Here is a 19,217-nt window from a genome sequence, read left to right on the forward strand (position 1 = left end):
TACCCTAAAAATCTTACCACAAACTATTCAGCGATTGCTCCTGAATGTCTATTATGCTGAAGACTTTTCTCTGTTAATTGGGAAAACCTAACCTAAAACACCATAGCAACAGGTTTTCTAGGAAATGGAAAGTTAATGGAAAGTCAAAATCACATGCAGAAATGAAAAGGGTTTTATAAGAACTATATGAAAGGTACTTAAAATTATTTACCTGTATTATTATTGCCCTGTCAAAACTACTCAAAATAGTGTTGGTTCAAGGTTACCTGTCAGCTCTCCCATCAGTCACAGTAGTTTAAATTGAATCCTGTACCATTTCATTGTATTTTTTCATCTTCTTTCTTTAATCTGATAATTCTTTTCTCCTGCTTAGAATGTAAGTAACTTAAAAATACATTTCCTTTTGGATTCAAAGTATAAATAAAACAAAGCATCCTACAGGCGCACAATAAATGATTAATGACGTTGGCACTACTGGCAATAACAATGAGGACAAAATAGCAAGTGGATTTCAAAAAACATGATGTAGGAGTATTTAATCTTCATTTCATAAATTTAGTTTCTACTAAACTGGAATATGGCAAAAGATCGATGTTCAAAGATGTTCATCACTATCTCATTTACAGGAGCAAAAATTTGGATAAAGCTTAAGTATGCAATAATGTATACAAATATTTAAATACATTACGGTTTTTCTAAGGAAATAGTATGCAGTTACTCAATGAGTTTATAATGTCATATATGTACCTTGGCTGATTTTATAGGTAGCAAAATTTTCACTAAGTAAAATACCTTTAAACGACTTCTTTCTCTATTTCTTTCTCGCTCTCTTCCCATCCTGCCCTTTCTTTTTTCTACCAGGCATCCCCAGTCCATTTTTTGTTTTGAGATAGGACATCACTAACTTGCCCAGGCTGGGCTCAAACTTGTAATTTTCCTGCCTCGGCCTCTCCAGAGTGCTGAGACAACAGGTGCACACCACCATGCATCCCCCCCACCAAAAAAAAAAAAAACATTTCAACTGAAAAAACAGAACGACTCAAAGGAGCTATGCAGCCTCTAGATGGTAACACTGCATTGTCTCTTTTTAGCTGCTCACTTTTATGAACTGCCCTAGATTTCTACAAAGGACATTGCCTTTTGTAATAAAAGCTTTAAGAACAAAAAAGTAAAAAAATACAACGTAGTGTTTTTTGATGGCTTCTTGGGGGAATCAATATCTTAGCAGGAAAGACCATCTTTATCACTCCATATCTAAAAAATTGTAGGATCTGGTCTGAGCCTATTGTACATTTACCAGCAGCAAATGAGAAGGGTTATTTCAAACAAGTTTAGAGTCTGAAATGATAGCTAAAAACTTGATGGTAACTGAAAAGCAGAAAAATTACAATAAATTTGAAGACTACCTATAGTGCACTGGCCTGAGATTACTAGTTTATTGGCACAAAGCAAGGTAAAGTAAGGACAGTACTGCATTTAAAACAAAACTGACAGGAATAATGAACTGCAATCATTTAAAAAAAACTTCATAATGCCATATGAATTCTTTAGTGGCATAAAGAAATAGTTTTATTCAAAATACCACTTCAGAAAAATGAGTGATAAAAGAGATACATCTTAGCCATAAAAACTTGGCTTTTATGTGTCTGCTTTAAAAGATTTTTTTCAAAATTGAGGCTTTTTACAATTTATAGTGTCCCCATCATTTTAGGATTTAATGAACTCTGCCAAAGAGTTGCAGCCTTTTTAAATTGTTAAGTATGGAATATAACCCACTTAGAATAGTTTTAAACATTGTTATAGTTTGTGTTTGGGTGTCTCCCCAAAGTCTCATGTGGTCATGGAGGCAGGCTTTTAGAGTCTATCAATGATTCATGGTCCAATGTTGGGGTTATGGGTGTGAGTGCTATACCCCAGTGTGTGTGGTCTGCAGTACAATATAAGAGACAGAAAGAGTCTTCTGGATGTGCTCCTTCCCTTTGGCTCTTGCTGCTTTTGCTCTTTTCTACTGCCATAAACTGTTATCTTCTGCCATGTACCACTCTGCCTTGGAGCCAGCTGAGTATAAACTAAAACCTCCAAAATCTTTCTTTCCTTCATTTTGAGCATCAAGTATTTTGTCTCAGCAATGAAGGAAAAGCAAACAAGACAAATATAAATGTCTGAATAGTTTTATGAACTACAAATTTAACACTATAAAAGAAGTGTTGATATACAAAGGCAAATCTGGACATTCCAACCTGCAGCCGACACTGTGTCCACAATTATTATATATTTATAAACCATAATCCAGAGTGGATAAATTGCCAACAATGTATTTTGAGACTAAACAAATTTCAATAAGAAAGACTTTGTAATACACTGAAATTACAGAAATGCAAACAAACTAAATCTGTTCTGCAGGTTACTCCATGAATTTCACAGAAAAGTGCATATTTATATTTCAATGACTTGAGCTAACTTGTATAATTTGAGAATATGCAAATGTACAAAATACATTTAAAGATAAGAAGTAAATCCATTAATTAGAGTTTGTGAGTAGCAAAATACATACACTATTTACACTGTGGAATTATGCTGCATTCAGAGTACAGGTTGAAATTTCTCATGTACTCTTGCCACCATTAATCGCTAAATGCCAAACGAAAGTGAAGCAGTAAGGGAAGCCTTATCAAGTATGCCAGACTCCACTACCTAGGTACTGCAGGTCTGTATTTATGATGAACTACCTGAGCTGATAACACATGGAATTATCTAAACAACATTTGCATATTTGTGTAATTATTTTCTAAGGTTAATTAGCTCCTGTAATGCATTTCGCCCTCTGAGACTGCTTGCAATGACAGGTTCACATATTTTCTGAACCACTGCCAAATTGCACAGATTTTCTTTCTTCAGTTAACCTGTTGCTATAAAGTTATGAGTGCTCCTATAATATTTACTTTAAACTTTTAATTGGTTTAGAAAAGGTAAACTGAAAATTTAATGCATTTAAAGATTTTTTTAAAATAATGCTCAACTTTAAAAATCTCAAGGTAACTTACTGCATATTTCTGTGAATACATGAGTAAGCATATTTATTGTGTATATTAATTTCTATGTGGACAATTAAATACAACATTCTGACTATAAACTAGCACATATCTACATCACTAATTTCTGCTATATCACACATAAATATATATATACCTGCATGTGTGTACTTTTTTTTTTTTATTTAAGAGGAAAAAGAGAAAAACACAAAACAAACCAAAGCGGCGTAAGGGTACACGCAATACAGAACTACAAAACAAAACAAAACAAAACAAAACAAAAAACCATAACAGTAAGAAATTACCTGCTAGTAGATTACACACTATTTTCTTGAAAATAGTTCCTCAAATCACAGTATCAAAGAACACAAGGTGGACATTCAAACAGGGAGACTGCAAACAGCTGTGTTCAATGTTCCAAAAACATTGATAAAGTCAGCTATTTAACACCCCCAAACACACTTGCTGTTATATCCGTTAGAGCTCTTTTTCTTTTTTTTTTTTCCTCTCTTTTTTACAACAAAATTTACACATCTTGGATTTTATTACTCCTTAGTGCTTATTACTTTCTTTGGGGGGGGGGGGAGAATACAGTCAAATATGGCAAAACAAAGCTGTCAGTCAATACCAAGGATAGACATAGCACATGGTGTAGAACAGAGTACAAGTTTATCAACAATGGTTATCAACGTTGTCCCTTGTTTCCTTAAAAAGCATTGTCTATCTTATTAGATATTATAAAGTTGGACAAAACAGTAGAGAACAAGACCAATAAAACTTAGGCATTGTAAACATTACAGGACTTCCAAAGAAGACAATAGTCAAACCAGAATGGGTATCTTAGTGAATCTTATTGTCTTCAAAGTAGTTGCCTATGTCTTCAAATTTGATACTATCATATAGAATGGAACAGAGTCTAATCAGTCAAAACAAGATCGTGGGAGTACTACAGGACTTCAAAACAAGTTAATAGGAAATCGAAAAGAGTTACTATTTATATATCCTAATTTTTTTGAATTTTTTCTTTAATTAAGACAAACATAAGAAATGACTAAATAATTTTTTTTGAAACAATAAGGGGGAGATTGAGATAAAACAGGACATAACAATATAACAATAGAGGTCACAGCATGACTGTTTCAACAATCTAGTACTTCACCACCTTATAACCTGACTTAATAGTAGTTACCATAGTGTCTTTTTCCTTGAAATATTTGGGTAAAACTTCATATACTCTAGCTTCAAATATTTTCATATCAAGAAGCCCAGAATAAAGCCTTTCTAATTAATGAGTGAAAACTTTATAAGGCTTCAAGGCCACCTAATGGGGAATCATGATTACCACATATTTTTATATATTTGAATCATTATTTACATTAGGGAAACTATTCGGTATTCACACATGCGAGATTGATTTATTTCACTAATGAGTATGGTCTCAAGCTGCGCCCATTTATTGATAAATATCTCAATGTGATCCTTCTTTATAGCTGAATAATACTCCATTGTATAGAAATACCACAACTTTTTTATCCATTCCTCAGTTGATGGGCACTTGGGTTGTTTCCAAGATCTGGCGATTACAAATTGTGCTGCTATAAACATAGGTGCACATATATCACTGTGGTATGATGCTTTCAGTTCTTCTGGGAATATGCCTAGAAGTGGAATAGCTGGAATAAATGGGATTTCCAGTCCCAACTTTTTGAGAAATCTCCAGACAGATCTCCACAAAGGCTGCACCAGTCTACACTCCCACCAGCAGTGCAGGAGAGTTCCTTTTTCCCCACAGCCTCTCCAGCATTTGTTGTCGGTTTTCTTGATCCTGGCCATTCTTTCAGGAGTGAGATGGTATATCAGTGTGGTTTTAATTTGCATTTCTCTAATGACCAATGATGATGAGCATTTTTTCATGTATTTATTTGCCATTTGCATTTCTTCATCTGAGAATTGCATATTCATCTCAGATGCCCATTTTTGGATTGGATCTTTGAATTTCGGAGGTCTGAGTTTCTTTAATTCTTTATATGTTTTAGACAAGAGGCCCTTGTCTGAGAGAGAGTTCACTAAAATCTTTTCCCAGTTTGTGGGTTTTCTTTTCACTATGCTGGAGATTTCTTTTGACATGCAGAAACTTTTTAATAAGAAGTGGTCCCAGTTATTGATTCTGGGAAGTATTTCCCGTGCGGTTTGAGTCCTGTTCATGAATTCTTTACCTACTCCTATGTCTCCAAGGTTTCTACCTATTTTGTCTTCCAATAGATTTAGTGTTTCTGTTTTAATATTCAGATCTTTGACCCATTTACATTTTAATTTAGTACATGGTGATAGACATGGGTCTAGCTTTAGTTTTCAGCAAATGGAGAGCCAGTTTTTCCAGCACCATTTATTAAAGAGACTGTCGTTCTTCCAGTGAACCTGCTTGGCTCCTTTATCAAAAATAAGGTGGTTGAGTGTGTTCGTAGTTGTGGTTGTATCTTCTAATCTATTCCACTGATCTTCGGCTCTGTTTTGATTCCAATACCATGTTGATTTTACTACTGTTGCTTTGTAGTATAACTTCAAGTCAGGGATTGTGATGCCTCCTGCTTTGTCTTTGCTGCTTAGAATTGCCTTTGCGATTCTAGGTCTCTTCTGGTTCCAGATGAAATTTAGGAGTGATTTCTCTAGATCTATAAGGTATGTTGATGGTATTTCTATTGGGATTGCATTGAATCTGTATAACAGTTTTGGGAGAATGGCCATTTTCACAATGTTTGTTCTTCCTATCCATGAGCAAGGGATGTCTTTCCATTTTCTGAGATCATCTTCAATTTCCTTTTTCAGTGTATTATAATTTTCACTGTATAAGTCTTTCATTTCTTTCGTAAGAGTAATTCCTAAATATTTCATTTTTTTGCTTGCTAATGTGAATAGTCCAGTTTCTCTTATTTCCCTCTCTGTAATTTTGTTGTTCGTGTATAGGAATGCTATTGATTTCTGAGTATTGATTTTGTATCCAGCCACATTACTGAATTTATTGTATCTAAGAGTATTTCAATGGAGTTTAGGGGGTCTTCTATGTAGAGTATCATGTCATCTGCAAACAATGATAATTTAACTTCTTCTATTCCTATCTTTACCACTTTTATTTCTCTTTCTTGCCTAATTGCTCTGGCTAGTACTTCCAGTACTATATTAAATAGGAGTGGTGATAAAGGACATCCTTGTCTTGTACCCGATTTTAAAGTAAAGGCTTTCAATTTTTGGCCATTTAGTATGATGTTGGCTGTTGGTTTGTCATAAATGGCCTTTATTATATTGAGGTAAAGACCATTTATTCCAATTTTCTGTAAAGTTCTTATCATGAATAAGTGTTGGACCTTATCGAAGGCTTTTTCTGCATCTATAGAGATGATCATGTGATTCTTATTTTTGGCTTTATTGATATGGTGGATTACATTTATTGATTTGCGTATGTTGAACCATCCTTGCATTCCTGGGATGAATCCCACTTGGTCATGGTGTATAATCGTCTTGATGATTTGCTGGATCCTATTTGCCAATATTTTATTGAGGATTTTTGCATCTGTGTTCATTAGGGAGATCGGTCTATAGTTCTATTTTATAGTTGGGTCTTTCTCAGGTTTTGGTACTAGAGTAATATTTGCTTCCAGGAATGACTTAGGAAGGATTGCTTCCCTTTCAATTTCATTGAATAGTTTGAGGAGTGTCGGCATTAGGTCTTCTTTATATTTCTTGTAGAATTCTGCAGTGAATCCATCTGGGCCTGGGCTCTTCTTAGTGGGCAAGGACCCAATTACATTCTCAATTTCATTAGCAGAGATTGGGTTATTCAACAGTTTTATATCCTCTTGATCTAGCTTTGGTACTTCATATGCTTCTAAGAATCTGTCAATTTCTTCTGTGTTATCAAACTTTTGAGAGTAGAGATTTTCGAAATAGGTGTTGATGATCCTCTGTATTTCTATTGGGTCTGTAGTGATTTCTCCTTTTTCATTTCTTATTGCATGAATTTGAGCTTTTTCTTTCCTTTTTTTAATAAGGTTGGCTAGGGGCTTATTGATTTTATTTATTCTTTCAAAGAACCAACTCTTTGATTCGTTGATTCTTTGGATTGTTTTCTTAGTCTCTATTGCATTGATTTCTGCTCTGATTTTTATAATTTCCTCTCTTCTTTTGGCTTTGGGCTTGACTTGCTCTTCTTTTTCTGTTTGAGGTGTAGCATCAATTTATTTATTTGTATTCGTTCTGTTTTCCTGATGTGGGAACTCAGTGCAATAAATTTTCCTCTCAGAACGGCTTTCATTGCATCCCACAGATTCCGGTAAGTTGTATCTGCATTTTCATTTTCTTTTAGGTATTGTTTAATTTCTTCTTTAATTTCTTCTGTGACCCACTGATTACTCAAGAGTGTGTTATTTAGTTTCCATGTGTTTGCGGAATTTTTGCAGTATCCTTTGTCATTAATTTCTAATTTCAGAGCGCTATGATCCGATAATATGCAAGGGATGATTTCAACTCTTTTGCATTTGCTTAAATATGTTCTGTGAGCTAATATATGGTCTATTTTAGAAAATGATCCACGTACTGCTGAGAAGAATGTGTATTCTGATGTTGTTGGGTGGAACATTCTGTATATGTCTATCAAACCCATTTGTTCACAGGTGTGATTCAGTTCTGTTATTTCTTTGCTCATTTTCTGTCTGGTTGATCTGTCCCTTGATGTCAGTGGTGTATTAAGGTCTCCTGTTACAATTGTGTTACTGATAATTTGAGTTTTCATTTCGGTTAATAATCGTTTTATATAACTGGGTGCTCTGGAGTTTGGTGCGTATATATTTAAGATAGTTATCTCTTCCTCTTGGAGTTTTCCCCTTACGAGTATGTAGTGACCTTCTTTGTCCTTTATGGTCATTGTTGGTTTAAAGTTCATGTTGTCTGCAAACAGAATGGCTACTCCTGCCTTTTTTTGGATTCCTGCTGCATGAAGAATTGTTTTCCATCCTTTGACTTTCAGTCTGTGAGTATCTTTCTGGGTTAGATGGGTTTCCTGTAAACAGCATATGGTTGGATTTTGTTTCTTGATCCATTCTGCTAGTCTGTTTCTTTTGATTGGTGCATTGAGACCATTTACATTAATGGTTATTACTGTTAAATGCTGGTTAATTGTAGGAATGTTATCTCTCTGCTGTTGCATCTTTATCTTTCGGTTCTGTTTAATTATTTGCTTTGCTTAGTGGTTTTTTCCTTTGTGTATCTAAACTGTCTTTCAATATTTTTTGCAGGGTTGGTTTGGTGTTCATGAAGTTCTTCAGCTGTTCTTTGTCATTGAAGTATCGTATTGCACCATCTATTTTGAATGATAGTTTTGCAGGATATATCAGTCTTGGTTGGAAATCATTTTGCTTTAGGATCTGGAATACTTCACTCCATGCTCTTCTTGACTTTATCGTTTGTGCTGAGAAGTCTGCTGTGATTCTGATAGGTTTTCCTTTATAAGTGATTTGTCTTTTCTCTCTGACAGCTTTTAATAATCTATTCTTGTGTTGGATTTCTGGGATGGTGATTATTATATGTCTGGGTGTAGTTTTATTTTGGTTATGACTGTTTGGAGTTCTATATGCTTCACTGATCCTGATGTCAGTTTCTGATCTCATGCTTGGGAAATTTTCAGCTATTACTTCTCTAAATATCCTCCTGACATCCTTCATGTTGTCTCCCTCTCTTTCATTAATCCCTATCATTCTTATGTTATTCTTCTTTGCATCGTCTTGCAGTTGTTGAATTGTTGTTTCCTGGTTCCTTGTTATTTTCAAAAGATCTTTCCTTTCCTGTTCACTAGCTGCAATCCTGTCTTCAAGGTCTGAAATTCTATCTTCACTTTCATTAAGGCGGTTTTTACAACTTTCAGTGGAGTTTTTTATTTCCTGTATATCTCTGTGCATCTGCATTATGTATTCTGTTTGTTTCTTATATTGCTCGTCTAGGGATTCTATCTTTTTGTTTAGTTCCTCCAATTTTGTATCTGTGTTTTCTTTAGATATATTTAGAATCTCTTTCATTTCTTTTATCATTTCTTCTTTTATCTGGGAGATTATTTCGAGTTTGAATTTCTTTAAAGCTTCCTGGAGTTGCTTGTCAATTTCAGTGGCTATTGTGTCCGATATATGAGGTGGATGGGATATATTTTCTTCTATATACATCGCTCCTAGGGTTTCTTGAGATGGGCTGGAGGTTTGAGGTTGTAATTTGGTCTTTCGTTTTGTCATTTTCCTATATTTCTGGGTTTCAAGTGTTATTTGAAAGCTTCCTCAGGATCTGTTGAAAATCCCCTTCTATGTTTGGAGCTACTGAGACTCTGGCGCCGCACTACTCCAAGCCATTAGGCCTACAGAACCAGTGGCCCTCCTCTGCCTGCTCAGAACTCCGCAGTTCCAGAGAAGCTGGTCCTCAGGGACACTGTGCGCCCACCTGCCCCTTGGAAGCTCCACAGTTCTTCAATCGCAGCCGGGTTAGGGTACTCACCACAGGCCGCAGTGCTTCAGGAACCTGTGGACCCTCCCTGGTTGCAGAGATATCCACAGTCCTCCAGACACATGGAGAGGCCGATGCAGGCACCCCAAATCTGCCCAGCTCCTCCTCTGCAGACCAATGGCCAGGCGCGGCAGCTCAACAGGCTGGGCTAGGCTGGTAGTGTGGGCCAGCCCACCTATCGGGAGCTCAGTAGGTCTCCAAATGAAGCCGGAATGGGGAGGCTGATGTGGAAGCCTCAAACCCACCTCTCCCCTTCACTGCACCTGGAAGCCTGAGGGAACTCCAGCAGTCTGGGTGCAGATATCCAGAGTCCTCCAGACACGCAGAGAGGCCGGTGAGGGCACCCCAGATCTGCCCAGCTCCTCCTCTGTAGGCCTATGGCCAGGTGCGGCAGCTAAACAGGCTGGGCTAGGCTGGTAGTGTGGGCCAGCCCACCTATCGGGAGCTCAGCAGGTCTCCAAGTGAAGCCGGGAATGGGGAGGCTGATGTGGAAGCCTCAAACACACCTCTCTCCTTCACTGCACCTGGAAGCCTGAGGGAACTCCAGCAGTCTGGGCGCAGAAATCCAGAGTCCTCCAGACACGCAGAGAGGCCAGTGAGGGCACCCCAGATCTGCCCAGCTCCTCCTCTGCAGACCTATGGCCAGGCGCGGCAGCTAAACAGGCTGGGCTAGGCTGGTAGTGTGGGCCAGCCCACCTATCGGGAGCTCAGCAGGTCTCCAAATGAAGCCGGGAATGGGGAGGCTGATGTGGAAGCCTCAAACCCACCTCTCTCCTTCACTGCACCTGGAAGCCTGAGGGAACTCCAGCAGTCTGGGCGCAGAAATCCAGAGTCCTCCAGACACGCAGAGAGGCCAGTGAGGGCACCCCAGATCTGCCCAGCTCCTCCTCTGCAGACCTATGGCCAGGCGCGGCAGCTAAACAGGCTGGGCTAGGCTGGTAGTGTGGGCCAGCCCACCTATCGGGAGCTCAGCAGGTCTCCATATGAAGCCGGGAATGGGGAGGCTGATGTGGAAGCCTCAAACCCACCTCTCTCCTTCACTGCACCTGGAAGCCTGAGGGAACTCCAGCAGTCTGGGCGCAGAAATCCAGAGTCCTCCAGACACGCAGAGAGGCCAGTGAGGGCACCCCAGATCTGCCCAGCCTCTCCTCTGCAGACCTATGGCCAGGCGCGGCAGCTAAACAGGCTCCATGTGTGTATTTATATGTGTACATACCTGTCACACAAACACATACAAGCTCTACTCCTTACTAGTGGCATAATACTGCCCCAGGTTTGTTACACCAGAGGTACAAACTGGAAAAAGAACACAAACATAAAGTAAATAAATTCTATGACAAATTTACAAATTTAAGTTATTTCTTCTAAAAAACTAAGACTTACTGATTATGAAAAATATGGTTCATTAAAATCCAAATGCAAGTTAGATATTCAAGTCAGACTTTTGAAGATGCAAAAATATGCCATGATTTTGTACCCATTGAATCCACATGTACAAAATAAAAGATAATTCTTATTTTTAGCAGTAGGCCACGAAGGTATCCTTTCAGACAAAATGGGACACAATTATCTTTTTTCTTTTTTTTTTGTCTTTTTGAGACAGAGTTTCACTATGCAGTTCAGGCTGGCCTTGAGCTTACTTTGTAGCCCAGACTGGTCTCGAACTCACAACGATCCTCCTGCCTCAGCCTCTGGAGTGCTGGGATTACAGGCGTGAGCCACCACGCCCAGGTGACACAATTATCTTATAACCTTATTCAGGAAGACATATTGCAAGGAAATTCTTTGCTTTAGCTTTAAGCTTTAAACTTCCAGATAATTCTGTCCTTTAACACCTTTGTATATTAACAGACTGTAACTTGTACATTAATATAGAATAAAACATTTACTAAGAATAACAATGTAAAATATATTTTATGTCACTAATGTAACTCTATTTTATCTAATTAAATAATCTGGATTAAAATTTACCTTCAACTGACCTATTTTAAATATGTGAACTTTCATAAATTGCATGTATACATTTATCTTTAATGACTTAAGGATATATACATAGATGTACAGTATAAAACTAAGGATACAGTATATACATAATGAAAATGCTAAAAATAAAGGACCATTATTCAGTCACTAAATACTAAATTGAACCATAAGAAGATATCGATATTAGACATTTTTTATTTTAAAATAATTTTATAAGATTCAACCTTAAACATAATAAAAATAAACAAAAGAATCTCTAAACTATAGATATCTTGAAACCATCAATTTTTTCCTACCTTGTAGGTGTCAAGATATTATTAACAGTATCAATCTTGAAGACAGATTCAAGGCTATGTTACTGATCAATAGGGCCACATTAATAAAAACTGGTTATGCACAAATGACATTCATTATGAACATAATTGACAAAAGATCAGTAGTACGAATCATATTAAAAATTGGATTTAACAAATGTTTCAAACTTTACAAGTCCAAAAGCTAACTCTGAATTGTATTCCCAACTCTTTATTACCTTTTTTCTTTCCCATCTTGTCAAGTGATATCTCCACATGCCCAGCTGTTCTCCCATGGTATCTCCTCTTCCCCTATCTCTCATAATATGTCCAACATAACTCACCCTTTAAAACATTATGAGCATCTGTAAGCTTACCTCAATCTCCACTCTCACTACTCTAGCTCCAGCCATCACCATCTCTATCCAGGACTCAGTGCACTCTACCCGACATGTGTCATTTTCTCATTTCACCTCTACAATGACTTTATGACAAAGACACTTTGGATACCCCAATACATGGATTTAGTTTGCTCAAGGTCTTACAAGTTTTTGGATTGTAAGTTGGTTAAATAGCAATAAACTGAAAAGTTCATTTAAGAAAAAGATAAAGGGAGCAGATAAATAGTTGGGGCTCATCATTTGCACATCTGGTGCCAAGATTTTGTGATGTGGCCACATAGTCACAAAACAAGTGGGCCAGAGGGGCTGGGATTTAGCTCAGCAGCATAAGCACCTGCCTTGCAAGCAGGCAGTCATGAGTTTGATCCCCAGTACCGATAAAAATGAAAAAGACAAAAAAAAAAAAAAAAAAACAAAACAAGTGGGCCAGGATGAGAGACAGGGTGGCAGGGGTCTCGGATTCTCACACTGTGTTCTACTGTGGTCCTGAATATTTCCAACGAGTCAGCACTGGTCATTCTAGTGACTTTAATAGCATTTCAGTTCTGCTCTTTTACCACAGTCTACAATGCAAGCATGATGATGTTAGGGACCAGGGCTTCTTTTTTTTTTGATCAATGCTTCTACAACACATACAGAGGTGACATAGATCTCAACACTACAATCTTGCCTTACTTAAACCTATGAATTAGGCACAATTATTAGATCCATAATCAGACAAACAGATCGATTAAGAAATTGACTGAGGAAAAGTGAGGGCAGAGCTAGAATTCATAACTAGGTAGACTGACTTCGCAAATATAATCTTCACGAGTTCACACAGCCTTTAGTATTAAAGCACATTAAACATCCTTTCTGTGCAAGCACAGCCAGACTTGGTTCACTTTATAGCAATGAACTGAAGAATGGAAGGTTTATAAGACAAAGACACAAGAATGCTGTTTATGGAGATATCACACACTATAGGTCAGGTGTGTATAAAAAAGACCTTTGCAGGGAAATCAAAGCTCCAAGTACCCTTCTCTTTCATGAACAGCTTTTGCCACCTTATGAGAAACTAAATTTATCCTGAAACCTATTATTAATTTATTCCCATTTATTCATTTACAATGAAAAATAAGGCTAAATGAAGCTAGACGTAACCAGATATGATATGATTCATTTGATAGGAAAATCCAGAAGAGAGCAAATTATAGTGTCAGAATCAGCAAGGTTCAGAGATGGGAAGAAGGCAGTGGTCTTGGAGGGTTCTAAGAGAAAAGTTTTTGGGGTGAAAACTTTTTTTCTTTTGTAGTACTACAGATTGAACCCAGGAATGCTCTAACAGTGAGTTACATTTTAAGTTAATTATTATTATTATTTTCTATTAAGAAAGCATCTCTATTAAGAAGGCTGGCCATGAACTTTTTGGGAGTAGCCAGGATTACAGGCACACACTCAAATTCCTGGCTTGAAATACCTTTTGTCATGACTATTATGCAATGTTATGCAACGAACGTATGTTATCAAACATACCTAACTATATACTTAAAAGTTAATGCAACTCATGACACATAAACTGTATTTCAAAAAAGCTGACAAAAAAATTAAAACCAAAAATAAAACCAAAGGTGACAAATTATTTTTTTCTAAACAAGGGTCAGCAATCCACGGCTGAAGAGCTGGCTGTTTTCATACGTATTGTTCTACTGCAACACAGTTGTATGCACTTATTCACGTGTTATCAATGGCAGCTTCTGCCATACAACAGTGGAGCACAGACAGAGCGTGTTCGTCTGCAAGCCTACATTAGGTACTATTTGGTGTCTGAAGAAACAGTTTGTCTCATGATGACAGTATCTAGTACGTATCACGAATATGTACTAATACAAAGAAATTTTAAAAATAAAGAAAAAGTTTATCTTACTCTTGCAGTAAATACTTATGAGCTCCGTTTCAGTGCAGAATGGTAGAATAAACTACAGTGTCTAACTGAATTATTCTAACTAATCCTCATAAAAACTGAAATATTTTTTAAAGCAAAGACATAAATCCACAAGGACTAGAAGACCAAGGGAGGGAAAGTGGCATTTTGGAAGACAGATGAATTGTCTATGAATTGTTTTTGTGAAAAAGAAAACAAGCCAGAATAGTTTTAAAACTATGAACCAGTCATTTACAATTACAAGACAGCACACTTTAACACACACTCAAACACACATACACACAGATTTGCATATGACTTTCCCTCTTATCTGCATGGTACCATAATCTGGGAAACTTCTAAAATTCTACCTTTTTCTGATAAAATAAAGCAAAATTTGGGGAGCCAGGAAAACCACAGTTGTTATCATATGAGTAGGTTGGAGAGATGCAAAATTAGAAGCTTGGCAAACCACATATACTAAATGGTTGATTTCTGTCAGGAAACATTACAAAGATGCAATTACATAACAACCCTACATAGATGGAATTATTCATAAACTTACAGTAGTCACTTATTTGAGATAGACCATCTTCCCAAACATGAAAACACACTTGAAGCACATAGTAATTTCTCCATGGGTTGTTGTAGTAAAGGCCAATTCATTCAATCAAATGTTGATATTTTGAATTTCAATATATTTTATCTCTTAAAAGCAAAGACAAGATAACAATTCTAGATTTCATTTATTAGAAAGGTATCCCATTTTAGTTAATTTTATATCTGGATATTGAATTTTAGTTAGCAATTTATAATTATAATTGTTGCTAATTTGATTTGAATTAGAAATGATTTCACCACAGTGGGTCAGGTTTCCAGGAATAAAACCCCTGGTGTGAAAGGTTTATGCATTTTTAATTTTAGTAAGTATGATTACACTGCTTTACCACATTCCCTCAATACCATTTGATAGGAATTTTTCTTTATACTAGCCAGCAGTGGTATTATAGCTCCTTCAAATTTTTATGAACTAATTTTGTCAATAATAGTTGTCAACACACTATTTGTATTTTCTTGTCAATGAGATGTTAAGCAGTTATTTAGTATAATAAAACCAGTGCTTAACACAATAAATATTTTCATCAGTTTTTATATTTGTGTATATTTATTGAAACAATTTACCTTAAAAACTTTGAAGTGCCTCAATGTAGTATAAAAGCATCAATAAAAAACAGGCATGTTGAATATTTCTATTCTAAGAAAAACATTTTATCTACTGCAAGCCTACATTTCTCACCATCTACATGATTACACAGAAAAACTTGACACATTTTAGTAAAATAACAAATTGATGTTTTATTAGCAGTTCTGATTTTAGAACAAGGGCACACCAAATGTTGCCTTTATTATCCCATGAGAAAATGGCAAAGCAGACAACTTTATCAGAATATTTTTAAAATTTCCCATACATAGCCACATTCTAATTTAGTTACAAAAAAAAGGAGAAAAAATAAGAAAAGCAATTATATTTATTGAGACACACTGAAAACACTGAATAATTAAAAATACAAAATTCCTAATGCAAAAGTTAAGAGCAGGAACTATATCTTACTCCCCCTTGTTATGGTAATAGCAGTGAATACCTATTAGATAGATAACGGCTTCCACCCAATCACCTTACTTTCACTAACTCATGGAAATTTTACAGTGATACTTTGAGGCAGGTTCTGTTATGGTTCTTATTACATGACATGATGAAGGCACAGAGAAGTTGAGTGGTTTTCTCAAGGTCAGCTAATTAACACAATTCAGGAGCAGAGCACACAGAAGGTGAGTAAAAATCCTTAATTTGAGCTCCATGCTAGCTCACCCTCCCTACTAATCTTTCGTATCCTCACAGGTTCTTGGAAGTGAACTTGCACAGAGACCTTCAGTTTTAACTTTCATTTAGGTGTTTTGTTTAGAAATATAATTTCAAATAGTCTGAAGATTTCTGTAAAAGGATTAATAGGACTTTTTAAATGTAATGTCTGTTACCAACACTACAAAATCATTGAAATTAAAATTAACTTTTCATTTAAAAAAAAGAAATGGATGAGTAAACCTCATAAATTCTAGGATATCTATTTGTTTTCCGTTAGGTGACATACACTCTTCTTGTAGAATACGTACTACTCATTAAATGAATAAATAGTATTATGAAGATTACAAATATCTCATATAATAAAGTATGATGAAGCAGCAGTCACATTTTTACTAATATATAAAGCATTTAAGTGAAAAAGATGAATGATAAAAACAAAACTGCAACCATTAATAAACCAAGCAATCTCAATTTTAGGGTAACAGAACAAAAGGCTTCAAAGAATTCTCATATGCCATACACATTGTCACAGAGTGACCTTGGTGGCGTCTAACTCACCTAACAGTATTTGGGAGCGCATTGTTTCAAATCAATAACTAATTAACAAAGTACAAAAGAAGTTGCACTGTTTCCTTAGCTCCTTGTTAAAAATGGCTTTTGGCAGCACATGGGCAGAAAGGTCGCTTTTATGACATCTCCAGGAGCCTTTCAACACCCTGCCTCTGTCAGATTAAATTACTTTTAGCAATTAGTTGTCCTAAGTTAAAACAGAAGCACATTTGTTACAGCGGGCTGTCATAATGACATGGTGAGTAGTTGTTTTGCTATGAGTTTCATCCACTGACCTTCTATCATATCTTAATTTTTGTGGTTGACCTAACTGGAAGATTGGGAGCACATCGTAGCTTAGGAAGTGCAGGCCAAACCTTGGGGGTCTTGGGATAAAACACCAACAAATAACTGAAAAACATTTGCACAGATATTCTGAAAAGCAGCATTTATGAAACAAAGAAATATGTAATTTGAAAACTAACTTTAAATGAAGTTAATTTTAATGAATATAAGAGAATATAAAAAGAGCAAAATTTTCTATTGAGTTCATTGACAGGAAATTATGGGATCATTTCACATTGTGTCAAGTTAAATGCATAGAAACAGAGTGCTATAATGAAATAATAAATATCTTTAAAATGTAAGTATCAGGTAAAATGTATATTCATTCAATATGATATACAGTATCTTCTGTTTGTTGAAAGCTCTTTTTAAATCTCTAACTTTATGAAACTGGTTATTAATAATAAATTCCTTATCAAATCATTTTCTTTACAAATCATCATTTTAATAGAAGTGAGCCAAAATCCACTCCCAATTGTGGAATATATTACATTGGTGAATCTAGTGATAGGTCAGATAATATGTTTAACAGTAAATGACATATGCAAATTTTTGTCCCAATGGTAAAATACTTTTGCAGTTGATTTTTCTTCCCATTGCTATAAATCTGCTACATTCTTTAGCTATTTTAAAATTTATGAGAACTTTGTAGAGGATAAAAAAAAATTCTAGGTGAAAACTAGGCCAGCTTAAAGGATGAGAAAAATGAAAAGCATGAGATTTTCAAGAAATCCTAAATCCACAAAAACAGTAAAAACAATAGCTATCATTTTTCAAGTAAATACTGTGTATGTGAGATTGTGCTAAATATTTAATATGCTCTAATTCACTTAATCCTCAGGATACCCTGGGCAGCTGCTGCTATTATAATCTCCTTTCTACATGTAAGTTGACTGACACTAAAGACATTTAAGTCAACCCAACATTATCACACCTTGTGAGGCTGGAGGCTTCTCTCGACCTCATGACCTTAAATCATCCTACCTTGAATTTGATACATGTACACAATACATAAGTCATGGTTTAGCTCTGGGGTATACCCCAGAAGCCTGGAGTATCTGAAGGGTGACTGAACCATGGGAGCACTATACTCAGCTTGTAACAAGTTCAGCAACTCAGTGCTATTATTAATCCCACTCTCCAGTTCCTCCTATGTCTTTCTGCATCCTGGTGAACATGGCATGAGCAGCTCTCCTCTGCTGGATCCTTCTACCATGCAATCTGCCTTGGAGGCAGCCAAAGATAGCCTAAAAATGGAGGCGCCGCCTCTGCTACCACCTCACCTGCCCCTCCCCCTCCCCCTCTTCCTCCATATTTAAATTGGGGTGTTAGGTATTTTGTCCCAGTGATAAGAAAATGATGAGGACAACATATGAATATGTTTACATGCACATATGTGTATATTGGCATATAGATCTAAGAACAAATTACTCTTTCTAGCTGTAAACATAGCATGTAGGCCTGAGCAAGGGTATGTCTAGAAAACTGACCCTAAATTCTTCCAGTCCACTGTATTGATTGAGACAAAGGCCACCAGAGATTTGCATCTGGAGAGCATGAAGGCCCACAACCAGAGATTTTGGTTAAGTTGAGAGGGGCCAGAAAGATACTGAGAAAGACACAGACAGTGAGGACGTGTGTACGCCATGGTTGTGGGAGACACACACTGACCCTCTCACATATATGATGGTGCTGTGAGCAGTAGACAGCTTGTGCACACCAAGGGCCAGAGAAGCTCCCTTAGTGAATGAGGCGAAGTCCTCTGCTCTATGGAGTTGTCAGTAGTTAAGTCACCATGCTCTAAAACTTTGGATCCTTTTAGAATAATACCTAATGATAATTATTTGCAAATGTACCATGTAGCAGATTGGGTTGTATTAAAACTATATGCATTTAATATTGGCATCAGTGTTAACCTTTTCCCTCCAGAAGTATACCCTAACCTTAATAATTAACAGGATAAAATTTCCTTCTGGATATGTTTTGTGATGGCAACTGTACAGTGATACAAAAGCTCCATTTAAATAATTTTGATTTCCAGTGTTTATAAACATAGTTTTATCAGATAAATCAGTACTTGTTCTTTTAACTGTAATTGTGGTTAAATATTAGGGACTCTTAGTTCTTGAGGGAAGTTGTTTTTCCTTCCAGGAGTGTTTGAGATAGCACTAAAAAATTAACAAAAAAGGCAAAGTGAAATTCACTCATTTTGTCAGATGATCCCAGGTAAGTATTTTAGAGATCGTTGCAGACACAATGGAATTGACCAATAGGGTCAACCTTTGTGAAATGTTAGTAAAGTAGCTCATC

General features: G+C 36.3%; 1 protein-coding gene across 10 annotated transcripts in view; it reads right to left on the reverse strand.

Annotated features, from left to right (window-relative positions):
• Nucleotides 1–19,217, reverse strand: part of Arb2a (ARB2 cotranscriptional regulator A) — a 420,978-nt gene that overhangs the window by 188,418 nt on the left and 213,343 nt on the right. The gene's annotated exons all lie outside the window — the stretch shown is intronic.

The sequence above is a fragment of the Cavia porcellus genome, unplaced genomic scaffold, assembly GCF_034190915.1.
Source record: "Cavia porcellus strain 051 isolate PalLab524CR breed Dunkin Hartley unplaced genomic scaffold, mCavPor4.1 scaffold_2, whole genome shotgun sequence".
In the NCBI taxonomy this organism is placed as follows: Eukaryota; Metazoa; Chordata; class Mammalia; order Rodentia; family Caviidae; genus Cavia; species Cavia porcellus.